We start from the raw sequence: 18,340 nt of genomic DNA, 5'->3' as shown, positions 1-18,340 counted from the left end.
AACATAGCTCACAGTGCTCAAACAAACATGCACAGGGAAAGGGAAATGGGTATGTGCCCTGGAGAGCGTGCTGGGGGGGGGGGGGGGCACAGCGTGGGCCTACAAGTGCAGGTGAGTGTGCCATGATGACGTGCACAGGGACTGTGAGTGCAGGAGTGTGCACATGAGCGTGGCTGTGGGTGCACGCATGGCTGATTGTGTGCCTCTGTCTGTGTGTGTGTGTGTGTGTGTGTGTGCCAAAGGTCTGAACACACTAATCTCTGCCCTGCTCCACGCCCAGACAGCAGGAGAACAAAGTGTAACAGATAAGGTAGGATCCTCTCTGGCCAGGAAAGTGGGGAGGGGATGGGGACGCTCAGACCCACTCAAGGCCAGAGTCCAAAGCCTGACCCCAGCTTCCCAGGGGCAGATAGGTAGGCTGAGCCCTCCTCACTGCTCCCTGCCAGACTGGGTGGCAGGATAGGGCTGATGCCAGGATGGGTTGGTTGCTGCCCAGACAGACACTTTCCATGCAGGTCTCATCTCTTCTGCTGGAGTCTCAGGCATGAAAGGCCCTTTGGCAGCAAGAAATGCACTGGCATCGGCTTTTTGACCAGCTGCTATGCAGGTCACCTCCTCTGTCCCTGCCCACTGCCACTGGAGGGAGCGATGCTCTGCTGCCAGCATCCCACCAGCATCCCACCTGCATCCCTGGGACTGCTTGGTACTGGGCCAGCACAGCTCTCAATGCCTCAGTGCCCAGCCTCCCAGCTGTTACCTGTGCTGGCTCATCACAAGGTCCCAGAGGGGAGGAGGAGGAGGGATGCTGGGCACCTCGGGCACCCCAAGGATGCTCTTGCCCTGCGTGTCTCGCCCCAGAGCCAGGGCTGCACCCAAGGCTCCAAAAGCAGCATCCAAGGCTGGGAAGGTGAGTGCACTTCAAAGGCAGAAGAGGGCCTGGTCACGGGTGGCCAACACAGCCCAGATCAAAGGCACAAGCTGGAGTCATAATTCAGAGAAAAGCAAACAGCAGCTCCCAGGAAAGCTAGGAATGGCAGTGAAGTGAGCAAAGTGTACTAGATAGCACTGCGTGGGTCAGTGCCCCAGGAGGGCACGAGAGTCCCCTGCAGAGCCAGCCAGCCCTGGGTGCCACTGCTCGGGGTGCTCGTCCCCTCTGCCTGCCACCAACGGGGCTGGGCAATGCCAGGGCAATGGGGCAGGCTGTGCCTGCAGGTGCAGGGTGCTGCTCAATCCCCTCTGCTCCAACCCACTCAGGAGGGCACCTGGGATGTGCCCCAAACCCCAGGGCTGCCCAGGCTGCTCCACTTCACAGCATTCAAGCAAGGATCTGGGCAGGGCAGCTGCTCACCTAGTGCTCAGCCCCAGCGGAGCTGCCCAGATGTCCCTGGGGATGGGGAAAACCATCCTTGCAGCCACCCAGTGTCCCAAGAGCTGCACACAGCCCCCCACTGATGTGGCACCGTGGGGAGGCGCTGGAAGCAGGGTGCCCAGCGCCACCAGGGGCATTGGGCATCCGGGGTGGCACAGGGGTCTGCAGGTGCAGGGCACCTGCTGCCCACGCCTGCGGGAAGGGCTCAGCTCCAGCAGGCCCAGGGTGGAATTTGGGAGTCAGCAGCCACTTCCTGCCGCTGCCCTTCCCGGCGGCTGCAGCCCGCGGGCTCAGGGCCATGGGGTGGCCGGAGCTGGCCCGCAGCGGGACTGGGAGGCTGCGCTTCACAGCCCCGGAGGGAAATGGGTTATAACCAGAGCTGGAAGCGTTTCCCTGCACAGCTATGACTCAGCAGGGAGCAGAGCATGCTGTGCCAGCCACCGGCCACCTGATGGCCCTGAAGGCTGAGAGGGACAACGAAGTGTCCCCCAAAGGACTGGATGGGGGGATAAGCCCTGGCTGCAGCTGGTTTTCCCCTTCCTCCTTGCCCCACTGCTCCATTCCAAGCTGAAGCCTGCTGCAGACAGCTTGGCCCCACTGCAACATCAGCCCTGGCCTCTGGTGACTTGTTTTTCCCTGATTACCCATCTCCAGGATAAACATGATGTCTGAGGTCCGGGGAGGCACACAGCAGAGAGCTGGCAGCCGGGGGAGTGCTGGCTGGGCTGCTCCACGCCACTCCCCAGGCACCAGGGAGCGATGCCTCGGCAGCTGGCATGGCTTGTCGGGCCTGTTATGACTACCTGACCACAAGGCCAAGTGGGCTGCCCCAGTATCAGGAGGGACTCAAGGCTGCGGGAGACTCCACAGCACAGCCTGAACTGCCAGCTGGGGGAGAGGGGGGAGCAGTGTGCCCACCAAAGGGGGGCAGGTGCCTGGCATCACACTGAGAGCAAGCCCACGGTGTGGAGGGGCAGCTCAGGGGGAGCTGGGCTGCAGCCCCACTCAGTGACCCCCAACCCAGTGGGCAGCTATGGGGCTGCACCCCAGTGCAGAGATGCAGCAGGGTACAAAATCTATCTCCAAGGCATTCTGAATTTCCCCACCCCCTGCCTAGACTCCCGTCTTAAGGGGCCAAAAGGGACAGCAATTTGGATGGTCTCTTGACAGTATGAGCAGAAGGGGCACGTTGCCCAGCACAGCACCATGCCTCGAGCACAGAAGCATCACCTTTGCCTGGCCCAGGATGGGTTTGCAGGCAGGCTGGATCGTGCTGGGCCCCCGCAGCACTGCCAAGCACCAGAGTCTAAATCGGTCACGCTCAAAGCTGGGGACTGACCCTTTCATTATCACACCAGACATTCGAAGCGGTTACCAACATTCTTCACTACAAATCCCACATTCCTATTTTTTAATATATTTTTAACTGGAAAACAGAGCGAATGGGGCCTGTTTGGAAATTATAGCCTGGCTGCTGTGGCTTGTATGTCAGATCTGCCCACATTCCCGTGGCCAGCCTCAGCACATGCTCCACAGGGGCACACTTAATAATTCCTGCCGGGGCTGGAGCCAAGGGGCGTGTGCCAAGGGGGAGGATGGCTTCCCCAGGCTGCCCCCACCAGTGGGCTCCATGGAAGCGGCGTGGTGGAGTGACAGAGCAGGAATGGCAGAGTGGCTCTCTGGCACTGGGCACAGGCACTGACACACTGGCATGGATGAAGGCTGGTGCTGCTGTGGCAGTCGATGGTGGGCAGGGGAAGGGCTCCATGGCTGGTGCATTCACAGGCTGCCCTTGGCACTCTACCCTGCCACAAGCTTTGTGCATGCTCCTGGGAATGGGGATGGAATGGCTGGCTGGATCTGTGCTGGACATCTCTGCCCATGGTTATGCCAATGTCAGGCTAGGGAGAGGCCCCCTCTGGAATCCAGATAGATGCTCACCCATCCTCTGCCAGCAGCAGAGGATCTGTCTGCAAGAACACAGATAGAGAGGGTTGAACTGTCCCCTTCCAGCAGGTATCAAGGGCAAGGAAAGGGAGTGCTTATTCCCTGGGATGAAACAGGCCACATCAGCCCAGTTTCCTGCCCCAGCTTCCTTATGGGGCAGTGACCCTCTCCCTGGGGACAAAGCCACCTCCAGGCACCCCAAGGTGCTGTACACTGACCGCTGATGCCCTTTCCCAGTTCCTCCAGCCCTTAGATCTACTTGCAACCTCCCAAGCCGGCAGCAGTCGCTGGGACACTCCATACTCCAGAAGCAGGTGGCTAAAGGACCAGCTCTGAGCTCACTCTGTCATCATCGCCATTCCCCCGTCATACACTTCCAGGGAACAAGCAGCACCACCACCACCAGCAGCAGAAGCAGCAGCAGCAGAAGCAGAAGCAGCAGCACCAGCAGCAGCAGCAGCAGCAGAAGCACAGGCAGCACCATCAGCAGCAGCAGCAGCAGCGCTGGCGGTGCTGCCAGCCCGCCCTGGAGCAGGCAGGGGCAGGATGGCCAGGGCTGCACAGGCAGGCAGGCAGCCAGGCTGAGCACACCTGGAGGAAGTGGCGGTGCCGGCAGGGGAAGGCAGCCGGAGAGCTGCTGAGAGGTGAAGGGGTCACCCCGGGGAAGAGCGGGTGGTGGGGCCGGGACAGAGGAGCATCCCAGCCCGGCTCAGCCCAGCCCAGCCCAGCCCGGCCCAGCACGGCACGGCACGGCACAGCACTCCTCCCAGCACCGTTCTGGCCCTGCTGCCTGCAATGTTTTCCTTTCCCCCTGACTTCAGGGGCCTTTCCAGCGAGCAAATGTCAGGCACATAAAGAGCGGCACTGTGAGCGGAAGATGGAGCGAGAATGCCTGCCCGCGTCCCTCCGTAAGTGCTGTCTCACACTTCATCAAGGCAGCCTTTGCAAGCGAGCCACTCGCTTAACAACCAGCAGTCTATGCTGCCCCGCGACCGCAGCAGCCCCGCCGCTCAATACCCTTTTCTTTTCCCCTTGTGCTGTTCCTGTGGCTTGGGTTACAGCCTTTCTCGCAGACACTGAGCGAGGGCGTGGTGCAGCGGGGGCTCTGCATTGTGCCGCCGCCACGCCGGGGAGGATGCTGGATCCCCATGGAGAGAGGGAGGGATGCTCTGCCCTGCCCTCTCACTGCTGCACCCCACAGGGATAAATCCAGGGAAAGGAGGGCCAGCGGCAGAGCACAGGTAGGGCAGGAGGTTGCAGCATCTCCTCCCCAGTCATGTGAGGACCAGCCCAGCGGGAGCAGCCTGGGGCTTGGCATAGACCCTGGGGAAGGTGAGTGGTTCCAGCCCCAGTGGGCAGTCCCTACCCAAATCCATTTGGAAAGAGGCCCTCCTGCCATGCTGCCAAGCAAACCCATGGGCATCCAAGCCCTCTCCCTGCCCAAGTGCCAACAAACTCCCTGAAAAAGAGCTGTGCCCAGCACTAGCACTGCCTCCCCACCTGGGCAGTGCTGGAAGATGCTGGGCCTTGCTGTGCAGGGTCTGGTGGCAGCTGCTGGTGGCACTCCCACCTCCAGCCTGACCATGAGTGTTTATCCCCCTGTCCAGCTGCCCATGAGGTAACAGCAGGAGAGCCTTTGGGGAAGCTGGCACTGGGTGCCAGTTTGGCAAGGGAGATGGACAAGGAGAATGCCTGAAGTGTAGCAGGTCCCAGCATGCCAGGACTAAGTGAAGATTTGCCTCCAGGAAGGCAGTCACAGGCTGATAGTACCTGTGGTCTTCCCCTCCACCAGCCTGACCCATCACTGACACAGGCTGCCTTCTCCAGGGTCAAGAGCATTGGACAAGGAAACCTGGTGGCCAGCATGCCTCCTCTCCAAGAGTGACAGCTCAGAGACCCCACTTATCTGTGAGGAAGTTGGGTGGCTCACACTGCCCTGTTATTTTAGGCTGACTGGGTGAATATGGACACATCATCCCGGCTTATTATTGTAGGGTTCCTCCGCAAAGTGTGCCAGCTCATGCGGGTTTATTATTGTCTGCCCAGGAAAGCTGGACACACTGCGCTGCTCTGTTATTGTAGGGTTGCTCAGGAAGGCCAGCCAGCTCATCCCAGCTTGTTATTCTTGCACAGAGCTCATGGGGGGCTGGCCAGGAAACTTCCTGCAAAGTGGGATGATGGAAAGGGAGCCACACCTGGTGAATCACAAGGATGCTGTGTGGTGATAAGGAACAGTGATGGGTGGGATCCAGCACCTCGGCTCCACCCAGCCAGGACAGGCCACTCATTCATGGGCACAAGCACTCATGGGTCCCCTGGGACCTGTGGGGCACTGGGGCTGGCAGAGGCAGCTGGAGTGTGGGTCAGAGCTGGGAACTGGCAAAGCAGCCCTCATAATCCTTGAGAAACAAAATCTGGGGATGACAGGGGAGCAGCCATGGAAATACTGCACCCAGTACATCCCTAAACCTGGCACACAAGGGATTAGCTGAGCTAACAGGGCCCAGAGAGGAAGCTGGTGCTGAGCCAGGTGGGATTAGGGGCTTTTAGGGAGAATCTGGGTGTGTTTAGGACCAAGGTTGAGCAGGAGGCAGCTGCTCCACCCTTGTGGCTTTGCAGTTCCTCCCAAGCACAGGTGCAGCCATAGGGGCAGCCCCTGCGGATGCTGCCCCATTGTGACCCGAAACTGCAGCAGGAAGCGTTTCTGTGTGGGGCAGGGGGGCAGCAGGGCTTACTGAACTGCCTTGGGCACGTCCCCGGGCACATGGCCCCACCAGGGTTGGGTCCAACATGCCCCAGCAGCCCTGGCACTGCTGCTGGCACAGCCACTGAGTCACCATCACTTACCTCTGCCCTGTGACAGACCGTGTTTCCCAGGCATGGCAGCCGGCTGGTGTCACCCCAGGCTGTGCCCAGTTGGTACCAGGTGCCCAGATGTCCCACGGGCAGTGCCAGCTGTGCCAGGTGTCCCCCCAGGCAGTGCCCAGCTGTGCCAGATGCCCAGGTGTCCCAGGGGCAGTGCCCAGCTGTGCTCAGTGCAGATGTTGGTCCCCGGCCAGGCAGCAGGATTGAGTGTCAGGAGAGCTCTCCATGCGCAGCAGCGGCGGCAGGAGGCCAGCCTGCCCTGTGAGCACACAGCCCTTTCATTCATGGCAAAAATAGCCCCCCGGGGTGTGGTCCAGGCTGGAAAAGCCCCCTCCATCGCTGGCCAGCCCATGTTTATTCAGTAGGGGGGGGACACTCTGCCCTCTCCCTGCCCCCCAGCCCTGTGCACCATCTCCCTGCCAGAGTGGCTGCTCTTGGACGTGATTCGCCGGGTCCCCCCTGGCCAAAACACACAGCCTGGGGAGGGGGGAAGGCAAAACCCTAAAAAGCACTGGGTTTGTCTCCAGGAGGAGCTGCCCGTGGTGATGTCATGAGAGTTTGCAAGCGGCCACATGAAAGGGACTTGCTGCCCAGGAAATCCACAGGTCAATGATCCTTCAGACAAGCCAGCGATTCTTCAGTGGGCCAGGAAGGAAACCTCGAGGAGCCCAAGCCAAGCCTGCCTTTACCCCAGGGACACAGCTTGCCCCCAAACTCATGGCCCCCCAGGATCCCAAACCCTGCTCCACAATCCCTCCATATCCCCTTCTCAGCAGCTGTAATTCACAGCAGCCCAATCCCTCTGCAAAATGGTACCAACCTCTGCCCTGCAGTCCCTGGGCACCGAGCCTCTCCCCACAGACTACCAACATCCTAACCCCTGCTCTGCAGCCTCCAGAGTCTGGACCTCTGCCCCACAGACCCCAGACCCTTTCCCTCAGCTGGTGTGGGGGCAGCACCCCTTTTTCCATGGTGATCCATCAGGCTGGGAGTGGCAGGTGATTTAGGGTCAGGCAGCACTGTGACCTGACAGTGGGGATGCAGCAGGGCAGAGGGTTCTCTTTCATAAAGGATTACACTGGGGACAGCTGGGAACACACAGGTGCAGCCCCCTCAGCCCCCTCCCCAGGAGTCAGCCAGGTTCTCAAGCTACTCTGGCAGGCATTGCAGACATGGGCCCTGAAACCAAATCCACTGCCCAGGGCTCCCCTCCCCATTTTCCATAGGTGTGGGATGCAGTGGCTGGACTAATGAGGAAGATTTGCCTTCCTCCTCCTCCTCCCCATGCAGGATACATGTCTGGGCTCACATCCAAGCCCAGGGTTCCAGCTCTGCACATTGGTCTGCTCTGCACATCCCAGCCCCTCCATGGATCCCATGTCGCATGGAAATTGGTGATGGATCTGCCTTTCCTGCCCCATCACAGGCTGAAGCCCAGAAGGAGCTGAGTGACAAGTGAAACTCAGGGTTTTGACTTCTTGCCCCCAGCACCCCTCATGCATCATTTCAGGAGGCTGCAAGCAACCAGCCTGTCCATCTGCAACTTGCCCATGGAGACACTCTTCTGCTCCACTTGCCCCATCTCCCCACCCAGAGGCACAAGGTGACAAACCCTCTGCAACTTCAAAGGTGCCTGAGAGCAGCACATACCCCAGGCTGGTGCCACAGCATGGGGGGACATTGCTGGGACATTCTCGGTGGAGCAACAGGCACAGGTGTCCCCACAGTGTGGTGCTGGGCCTCTCTGAGGCCAGCTGAGTGGTGACTGGAACCCACTGCCCTCAGCAGGGAGAGAGGGTCTTTGCAAAAGAGCCAGCTCTGAGAAGACCACAGCCTGGGACTCCGAGGATGTGGGGCATCTCCATCCTGCTGGTGCCCAAATCGGTCCCTGACAGCCCTGGACTCATGAAGGGGACAGGGACAGTGGAAAGGAGATGGGAGCCCCCACATTCAGTGCAAGGCTCTCAGGGCTGTTTCCTCTCCCGTGTTTCTCCTGCTGTCCCAAAGAGAGGGGACTCAGTCTCTATGACTGTCAATCAGGCACTTTTCACCAGAGCTAAAAATGCACTCGCAGAAGGAAAACAAAATAAAAACACAAAACAAAACAGAGAGGTGAAAAATTCCTTGATATTTCTCTCCTGCAAATCCCCAGAGCCAGCAGAGAGGCGAGAGCCCCCGGAGTTTGTCAAGCAAACACTTTCACACCCTTGGCCACGCTCGGCACGCTGCCGCTGGAATGCCAAATATATATTTAAGCCCTGCTCATCAAAGGAGTCTGTTCGGAGTCGGTTTCGGGCAACGTGCATGTGGGTTTGGCCTGGAGAGAAAGCCAGGGATGTGGAGAACATTTCTTGGGGATGGGAGAAGCTCGTGTGCTCACACACACACGCACGTGTGACAGATGACAGCCGTGACATCCTTCAAGGCCCTGTGGCCGAGAGGTCGCGGGCTGGGCACGAGATACCTGCCCGCTGTGGCACTGCCCCTTATCAGCGCCTGTCGCACGCTGGGGTGGGGATGTTTAGGCTGGAGGGAGGCCAGCAGCCATTCTGCATTCCAGGACTATAAACTTTGTCAAAGCTAAGCAAGCTCAGCCAACAAAGCCGGGGTCCAGCAAGACAAGCAGGAAGCAGCACTTTGAGAGAGGGCGAGATTGCAGGGACACGGAGGGCTGCTCAGGGCTGTGCACCTCGCCATGAGGTGATAAGGAACCTTGGCTTGGAGTCAGCACTCCGTGCAGTAGGGAGACACAGATAGAGTGCTCCTGTAAGTCCAAGGCTGGAGTTTGCCAGGGTGCCACAGATCCTGCTCTGCTGCCAGCCATCCCACAGGGCAACACTGCTTATCTGCTGCCAAGCCACCCCCAGTCCTGTTCTTGGAGGCATGGAGGGCAGGAGGCTGCTACTGCACACATCCTGCTCTCAGACAAGGCTTTGCTGGAACAAGCTGGACACAGCAAGGAGCACTTTGGGAGCACACAGCAAATGGGAGACTCTGTATGAACCACTCCTGTTCCTCTCTCCTTTACAAGTATTCCCTTGGTTTGTTTCGGACAGCCCAGGGACCTATGCCCATCTCATGGTCAACGTCAGCTTCAGAGATGGGGGAATATCTGCCTTCCTCCTCCTCTTTTGTGTGGGGCTTGCAAAGCCCCAGTGCTGGCTGTGAGGGCTGAAGGCAGTTCTGGGGAATGACACACATGGGTTGGTGGCAGGGCAAGGACTCCATCTCCAGAGACGGCAGGCTGACCTTTCCCCCCTCTGTCATTGCTCCAGCCAAGAGCAAAGACATTTTAGCCCAAATCTTGTACCTAATCCCAGCTGACAGAGCTGCACTTGGGGTCTGGCCAAGGGCTGGACTTGGACAGGGCAGAAGAGATCACTGCCACAAGCAAACAGAGCATGCCAGTGCTGTGAAATCAGGCATTACGCGCCTGTCTGCCGCGGCAGGACCAGCCCGTCAGGCTGCCAGGGACACGCTCTGCTTGTGGCAGGGCAACCCCAATGCTGGAGTTCATAAAGTTAGAGGGTTTTAAGGAAATGGTTAAAAAAGAACAGGCCTCAGACTGAAGTTTTGTTAGACTGAAAATAAAAAAAAAAAACTCTTGTGATCTAGATTGTCCAGTATTGTCCATATTTAAACGTAGTTACCGCAGTCAATAGTTTCCTTAGTAAGCGTGAGCTCCTGATTCCCCGCACCCCAACACCGGCAGGGCCTGACCCTGCACAGCCACGTCTCTCAAGCTGGGTTCATCTCCAGGTGAGGGGAGGGATTACTGCACCACCACGGTTGGATTTCAGGCACCTGCTGCAAATAAAACACTCTGTCAGGGCACCTTCGCCCTTTCAGCCCTTGGAGAGAGGGACGGGGTCCCTGTGGTGCTACCTCGGGGAGCATAGAGGGCGGGGGGAGCTGGGAGCTGTGGTCCAACCCTGCCTCATGCTGTGCCACTCCACCTGGGCAGGCAGATTTCCCCCTGTTGCTGCAGCCTCTTCCATCTCTGTCCTGCCAGGTTCAGCCACTGCAGCCCAAGTTGCTCACTTCCAAGGGCAGGGATCCCAGCCTGTTTTGGGAGGGATGCTCAGAGCTTCACCACTTCCCCTTGAGCAGTGAGGAGCAAAGACCTCCTCAGCTCTGACAACTGCTTCTTTTTCCAGCCCCCTGCCCACTCATCACCTCATTCTCTCCATTCATGCTTGCCTTGCTCAGAAGGGTTCACCCACCCTTTGCCATCTCCAGACAGCAAAACCATGCCCTTTGACTAAATACAGTGTTTTTTAAAAGCCTCACCATTTTCATGCCTATTTTTCTAGGAGTTTTCTTCCATTTAGCACTAGCTGTCATCAGCAGCACTGGAAAATAAGGTAGCAAGGACATCTGATTCCAGCTGCCCTGTGCTCATGTAAGATCTCATCTGTTTGCAGTCCCTCTCTCCTGGAACACCATCACTCTCCAGCCTAAAAATTGATCTATCTTCAACCTTATTCACAATAACATGCTCAAATATATTGTCTCCTATATGGTGCCAGGCTACAAAATCCTCTTCAACTTAATCCCCTGCCATCACCTTGGCCAGGTCTTTCTGCAGGCTCAGGGGGAATAACAAGGGACCTCTACAGACCCACCCTGCACTGCCATCAGCTGCCATCATCTCAAATAGTACCCCAGCTCCTCCAGCAGCCCCAAAGTGGGTTACAGGGTTCCCTCAAATGCCCTGCCTCCAGGAACTGAGGTTGAGAGAGAACCTCTTCAAACACCTGGAAGTTCACAAGGCAATTCTTCAAGTCGACATCAGAGCCAAGGCGAGGACTGGGCTGCTCGTCACTCTGCCCAGGCTGGCTCCTGCAGTTGGTGCCCACAGCCCACTGCCTCCTTCTAGGGTACACATCTGCAGCCTCCACCCATGCAGGAGAGCAGGAATCAATTACAGGGCTGGCAAAGGCAGGGCTGCCCCAGGGCTGGCACGTGGCACCAGCCCCGGCGGCCGCAGAGCACGTGGCACAGCACTGGAGGCCCAGATGTGCCACTGGCTCATGGGGAAGAGGCAGGGGAACCACTTGAAAGCCATGGTATGAAAGTGCTGGTAAACCAGGGCCACTCCTCTGCTCCTCTGGCTTCATGTGCTATTTATAGTGCTCTGGGTGCCCACCCTGGGGAAGTTCAACCCCCAGGGTGCAGACTTTTGCCAAGCCAGCCATCTTGTCTGCCATTAATCTCCCCAGACCCCCAGCAAAGTCCTGGACCCTCCTAGTGGCTAAGATGCTCCAGGATGGGCTCTGATCCAGCCCATCATATCAGCATGCTGGAAGGACCAGCCCTCATGCAGAGCTCTCTGACCTCCAGCCTGTGCAGCACGAACACATGGACAAGCCCCACCACACCAGTCTGGTGACAAGGAGAGACCCAGCCAAGCCATGGTCACTTCTTGGAACCCCACTGTTAGTAACCCCAGTGGCAGCAGCTGGGGGGGTTAAGATGTCCCTGCTCTGCCCGGGGCTGGGTGGAAAGACTGTGGGGAGGCTCCCATCAAGCTTATAGGCCAGTTGCAAGGGTTTCTTGAGTCTTTGCAGGCAGAGGAGAGCCAAGTTTGCAGTAGGGAAATGTGATTCTGCTAAGCCACACCTGGCAGGGGCTGCCGAAGGGCTTCAGGGAAGGTGAGACATGAAGAAGAGGAGGAAGAGCAGCAGTGCCATGCCCTCAGTGTCTCCCGTAGTGCTGGCCCTGCATCCCATCCTCCTGCCAAGCAGTACATCCAGGTATGACTCTGTGCACAATCCTATGTCCGTACCTAACCCTGGCTCTGTGTAACCCCAGCTCTGTCTAACCCTGGCTCTGTCTAACCCCGACTCTGTCTAACCCCAGCTCTGTGTCTAACCCCGGCTCTGCTAGCACCTGCAGAAGCAAACGTGGCTGCAGCCCAACGCTCACCCCTGTGAGCCGAGGTCTGTGGGTCCCTGGGGGCTGCAGGATGGGAACGCTGCCCACAGAGCCCAGAGCTGTGCTGGGCCCGAGGGGCAGGACTGTGCTGATCAGGAGCAGGTGGCAGCTGATGGTGCTCCCCAGCCAGCGGCGGAGGAGGAGCTAAATTTATTCCACCGATATGTGGGCAGCGGGAGGGGAGCAGGGGGCTCCTGCAGCCCGTCTGCCCCGTGCTGGCCAGCCGTGTCCCGACAAGTGACGGCAGCACGGTCCTTTTGGATTGTCTCTTTGGCACCCGCGTGTCCTGATGACTGGCCCTGAGCGGACCCAAGTCCTTCCTCCTCTGACCACAGAGGGGAAAGTTTCCAAATTAAAAACCTAAATCTGGCAACAAGGTGCCCATGGCAGGAACCTTTTAAACTGGCCATTAAAGTTTATAAGTTAGACGGGCACCAGGAGCAAGCGGCGGAGCTGCAGGAAAACAGCCGCCCCTCCTTGAGCAGCCTAACCACGGCTGTCCCCAAAGCCACAGGCCTGACGTCACGGCATGACTTCACCTCCATCACCCACTGCCTGGCCGGCCCCAGCCCCATGTTTACCCCTGCCCATCCCTGCTGCTGTCCCTCGGAGCCTGCTTTTCCCTTTGAGGTCAGTTCAGCAGCCCTGGGGCCTGGCGAGGAAGAGGAAAAGAGTCGAGAGAAGGAAACCAAACCTCAGCGCCCACAAGGCAGGCTGCAAAACACGGAGCCTCAGCAGCCACACTGCGGGGATGGTGGGCTCTGTCCTCGCTGCCTCTCCCCCAGCTGCACCCCGCCTTCCTGCCTCTAGGCTGCTGGAAAAACTCCTGAAGCCAGAGCTGTTCCCACTGATATTCTCCCATTTACCCACAGACAACACATTCTGTACTGTGAGCAAGATGGGCTGGCAGGAGGTATTGGATCCAGCTTGTTGACCTATCCTGCCCCAGGATGCCAGGATGCACTGCAGGCACTGAGAGATCCTGGCCTCTCTTCCAAGGCATAAGATGCTAAGGAGTGAATGAGTGTCCCAGCCTGTCCCCAAGCCCAGACAGGGTACCTGCCTCTGGGTAAAGCACAGCCTGGGGTCTCAGCTAGAGGAGAAACAGAAGCCTTGGGTGTCTGGGCACAGACCAGGCCAGAACCTCTCCCCTCTTCCCTGCCAACACAGGAGCACTTCAGCTCTAGACCTTCCAAAGAGGAGCCACTAGCCTTGGGGAGGTGTTGCAGGTGCATGTGGGATGCAGGTTTGCCTTACCTGGTGGGGTGGGAGGGTGGGCAGGGGGTATAAAACCCCATGGGCAGTGATACTGGAAGAGCCTGAAAGACGTGCTCAGCTGGGAGACCCATGTTGCCAGAACATGGATGAGAGCCACAAAAGCCACCCGGGTTCAGAAGGGGCAAGGCTGGGGGCTGTGCGGTTGTAGCAAGCCCAGAGCACCGGTCAGAACAGGCTGGGAAAGCCACTGTCCCCACTGGCTGCTGTTCCCTGGGAGCCTCACAGGGCACACGCTGCCCACAGTCACCTCCTGGAGAGGTTTGTGGGTTGCATTTATAGACTCAGCCACAGACCCTGGACCTTATCTCCTGGACCACACAGTGCTGCCCCTGCATCCGGAGCATCTGCGGGAGCGGGGAGTGTCACCGACCCCCTGAGCACCCCGGTGAGTCAGTGCACACAGCCCAGCACTCACACTGCTCCCCACGGGCACCCAGCACTGGGGAAACACACACACACACACACACACACACACACACACACACACACAAACAGGGGGCAGCCTCTGCAAACAACTGCTTGTTAAGTTAAAATTAAACTCTGCACAAATATTGACCTTTGGAGGGGACACAAACTCTGCCAATATATTTACCAGCTTTATAAATGGGCCTGACCACAGTGCCCTGTATGCTGAGGTGGAGGAGGTACGGGCTGCAGAGGTGCCCAAACAAGGTGCATCCCCCCCTTCCCTAAATGTGGCTCTGCCTGAACAATGACACTGTGCCCCCCCACTGTCCCCAATCCCCACTCAAGCCTTTAGGAGGATGGATGGTGGGGTGTGAGGTTCCACTTTTTCCCTCCAACTTATGGTTTCTTGGGGGAGCAGCCAGCAGCTCACAGATGACACAGGGGAAGCTCTTGTCATCTGTGGCCTTGTGAAATTGGTCAGCAGAACAGTCCTGGTGCTGCTCCTTATTTTCCAACCCTTCTAGACTTCTGCACTGACCAAAGAGTGGCAGAAGCACCCAGTGCCAAGCCTAGCTGCCCAGCATTTGGGCAGATGGCTCTGCTCAAAAGTCTGTGCCCTCTCTGTGGAGTGCTCAGCACAGCCTGGCAGGGGGGGAGTTCCCATCACTCAAGGGAGACCCAGAGCTTGGTTCTTCACCTTGCTTCAGGAGCAGAAGCACCAGCAACCTGCAGCTGGAGAGAAGGCACAGCATCACTCTGCACTGGGAAATCACCCCTCTCAAACCCACTAGAGCTCTCCAAAGGAACCAGCACACCCAGCTGAGGATCTGGGAGGTTTGAAGTGGGAATGGGAAAATACCTAAGATGAGATGTTTCCACAAGAAGGATGCCTAAACCAGCTTGGGTGTCATGGGAGAAGAGGCAAGCTCTTCTCACAGCCTACACCTAAGGTAAAACAGAGGAGGTAAGTTGGAATAAATGGTGGCTTTTGCTTTTGCAGGCAGAGCGTACAAATGGGATGGCATGGGAGGTAAGAGCATTGTCAAGGACATCAGTGCAGTAAGTTGCTGTTGAATAGCTGGGCAATGAAGGAGGACTTGGGGAACAGCCCCAGCTACTGTGTTAATGCAAGGGGAACACACTGGCCTGGAACTCAGCAAGGAGAAGACAACCTTGCACATCCCAAGGAGACCAGGATGGGACCACTGTGCCTGAGGCTGTAGCTGACTCTGAATCCTTGGGCAAAGAGGATGACACGGATGTGAGCACATGGTGTGGCTGAGCCTGCACCAGCGGGCAGTGGAGCTCAGTGTAAGGATGATGGAGGGTGGATCCAGGAGATGGCCCAAGGAGCTGAGCATGCAGACCCAAGGCCATACACAGCCAGAAGGGTGCCAAGGGAGTGTGCATGGACAGGCACAGCTCCTGCATCCAGAGCATCCAGAGCATCCAGAGCAGTGCATGCACTGGCTGGGCAGCGGGAGGAAGGCTTGTGCCCATGCTGGCTGCCCGGTCCCTGGCCCCAGGGATGCGGGGAGGAGAGCACGACACATACAGCAGGGGATGCCCAAGTTCCAGCTCTTGGAAATACTGAATAGAGTCTTATTCAGGCTGATGTAAAACACTGTTAAAACACACAAAAATCCTTTGAGTAATGGGCGAGCGGGAAAGAGGCATCTATAATTAACAGTAACTGTTCGAGACGGTCGCTGCCCAGAGACGTGTACTGTGCAAAACCACTTGAAAAGGCCTCGTCTGAAAGGCGAAGCCTGGGGTTTTTCAAGAAGCCCGTCATGTAACGATCCTGGCCCTTCCAAAATAATTCTGCCATATTAAAAAAACCCAAAACCTCAGCTTAATCACCCTGCAGCACTGGGACTGGAGAGCTCTGAGAGGAGGGGAAGGGAAGCACAACCGGCTTCCAATTAGAGCCTCATTAGAAAGGAAAGCTGGGGAACTATTAGAGAGCTGGCCAGGAGTGAGCGGAGCCAGATGCCTGGAGACCCACTGCAGGAGGGGTGTTCTCATCACCCCTGCCCCTTCCCCTCTTCCTCCTCAGTGGGTGCTCTGAGATTCCAAGAGGGACACGGTCCCAGCTGTGGGCACTTGACCTGAGCAGAAGAAGAGGTTGCTGTAGTTGCATACCTAAAAAGCTGTGATGGAAACCTTGGCCCTACACATAGTAGAGTTTGGGGATGTTCATGGAGCTGGGCAGGGAACACTAGGGATGGGAGAAAGGGGAACTGGGGCTAGAAGGATATTGCAGCTAGAGAGGGAAAGTGAAACAGGGTCTGTGGGCTTCACTGCCTCCTCCCACCCTCAGAGGCACAGAGCCATGCCAGAGACTGCCCCAGCCTGGAAGTCCCTGTGACACCAGATGCAACTTCCATTTCTGCAGGGGGAAGGTGGCAGACCTGCTGTGAGCACACACCTTCTCCTGCCCTGCAAGCACACCCTGCTGCCTTCCCTCCCACCTCCCCTCCCTGTCCCCTCTGATGTAGACCAGTCCTAGTGCCCAGTGTGCTGCAGCCCCACGATGACGAGCGCAGTGGCTACAGACACTTATCGAAGTGCCAAAGTCCAGGCAGGTCAGAGTGAATTCCAGAGCATCGTCACCCACAGCACAGGCTCATTCACAGTATCCATCCCAGCGTGTTTGCTTCATCACTCTGGCTTTAATTGTGCCCACCAGCTCTGCCTGCCTGGGCCAGAGCAGTGGGCATCTCCTTGCCTGCCTGCAGCCTGGCTCCAGGGCTGTCCAGGCAGGAGGCACACTGCCCAGAGCAGCCTTCCCTTCCCATCCCACAGCCTGGGAGCCATCCAACACAAAGTTAATTTCTAACCATGGGTAACCACCAGTGTCCCAGCTGGGATGATTTATCCCCTATCTGCCTGGGTTGGATTTATGAGGCACACATCCCCTAGGCTGTGATAAAGGCCATGTCTGTGCTCCTCCATCCCTGCCTTCCCCTGGCCACTCCGGCCGGACTCGCTGCCCACCCCCCATTTACAAGCCTTTCCCCAGCGTGGAAACCTGACAGCCCACAGAAGAACAGTAAACAGCACAGAAAATAGAACATGCTGGAGGCCAAGGAAAGACATACTGGCCGGGGAAGCCACAAATGGTTACTGCTTTCAGGATCTGTTCAAGAAAAGAGAGTGGGATGTACCCTGGACTCCCACCAGCCCTCGAAAGGGGAGAGGGGAGCTGCTATTAATAGCTGATCCAGGGCACTGCTCACATGCAGGGCTGGACTGGATGATGCCACAGCCGTGTTTAGGATGGCTGAGCATCAAGGAGCAGTCCTTGAGGCAGTGCTGGGTGGGAGTGGGCATTTGCCCTGCAAATGAGAATTCACACACAGGGTGGAAAATTCCTCATCCCATCAGTCCAGCGCAAGGCCAGGAGAACTGGGGTCCTGAAGTGAGGCCAAATGCTGCTGTTTGCCCCTGTCAAGCAGCCATAGGTTTTGGGGGTGCTAAGGGGTGCTAAGTGCATGCAATCCTGGATGGACTTGTCCAGTCCATCTTCCCCTGCAGACAGTGCTCAACAGCCCAGCACCTAGAGACAATGTCAATGTCATGGTGATGCCTCAGATTTGCACTTCAGGCTGCTCCAGGGTTTGGCCACAGTGAAGATGAAGACACATGCTATCCAACTTCTTTTTAAACAAGATCCAAGGCTTCTTCCCTTATGCTGGGAACACAATCAGCCCCTGTGCAGTGCTGGGCATTACAGCAGTGCTGGCAGCCTCTGTAGCAGGCCAAAATACGCGCAGAGAGCTGCATGCACCTGGGTGTGTTTTCTGCCCCTCCAGCAGCCAGAAGCCCCTGTGTCAGAGGTCAGATGTGCTCTCTGCACTGCAGCAGCTGCAGTTCAGAGCCTTGTGCACTGGTGTCCCTGCCCCAAGAGCTGGGATGGCATCACTCTCTGCACCACAGCCAGGGGCTTCCAGTCCCCACAGCCAGCTGGATGTACAGCCCAACACCAGGCACACAGGCTGGATACTGGCAACCCAGCCACACAGACTGTGGTCCTGAATTCAGAGCAGTCCCTTGCCAGCAGCATCCATCTGGAGACGGAGCAAAGGGCAGAATGACAGCCCTGGGGTTTGCACATGAGGCTGCAGGCAGCAGGATGGATGAGGCTGAGGCAGCATCCTGGCTCCCAAGGCTGGCACACCAGCCCCAAGCCATCCCCCAGCCCTCTGCAGCGCTGATAGCGGCAGCCCCGGCAAGGGAGAGAAGAGAGCCTTGTTCTGGGGCCAAGACTAAGGCGATTCAGTGCTCTGCTCCCCTGAGGTTTCTCGGGTGAAACCTGGCTCTGTAATGGCTGTGTCTGTAAAATGTATGGAAATGCCCATAAAACCTGTATCAAATGCCATATGGATATATATGGATATATGGAGAGAACTATGAAATTAGGAGCATGCGGGGAATTGGGGCAGGACGGCTCCCTCTGAGCCGTAAAAACACATAAGTGAAAGGCAGGGGAGGCAGCAGCACTGGGAGCTGCACAGACAGGCTGGCACAGAA

At 57.6% G+C, this 18,340-nt stretch overlaps 1 protein-coding gene across 2 annotated transcripts in view; it reads right to left on the bottom strand.

Annotated features, from left to right (window-relative positions):
* NHEJ1 (non-homologous end joining factor 1) overlaps window positions 1–18,340 on the bottom strand; it is a 41,803-nt gene that overhangs the window by 1,911 nt on the left and 21,552 nt on the right. The window lies entirely within an intron of this gene.

The sequence above is a fragment of the Zonotrichia leucophrys genome, chromosome 7, assembly GCF_028769735.1.
Source record: "Zonotrichia leucophrys gambelii isolate GWCS_2022_RI chromosome 7, RI_Zleu_2.0, whole genome shotgun sequence".
NCBI classification, from domain to species: Eukaryota; Metazoa; Chordata; class Aves; order Passeriformes; family Passerellidae; genus Zonotrichia; species Zonotrichia leucophrys.
Note: the sequence above shows the minus strand (reverse complement) of the source record. Positions and strands in the feature narration are given on the sequence as shown.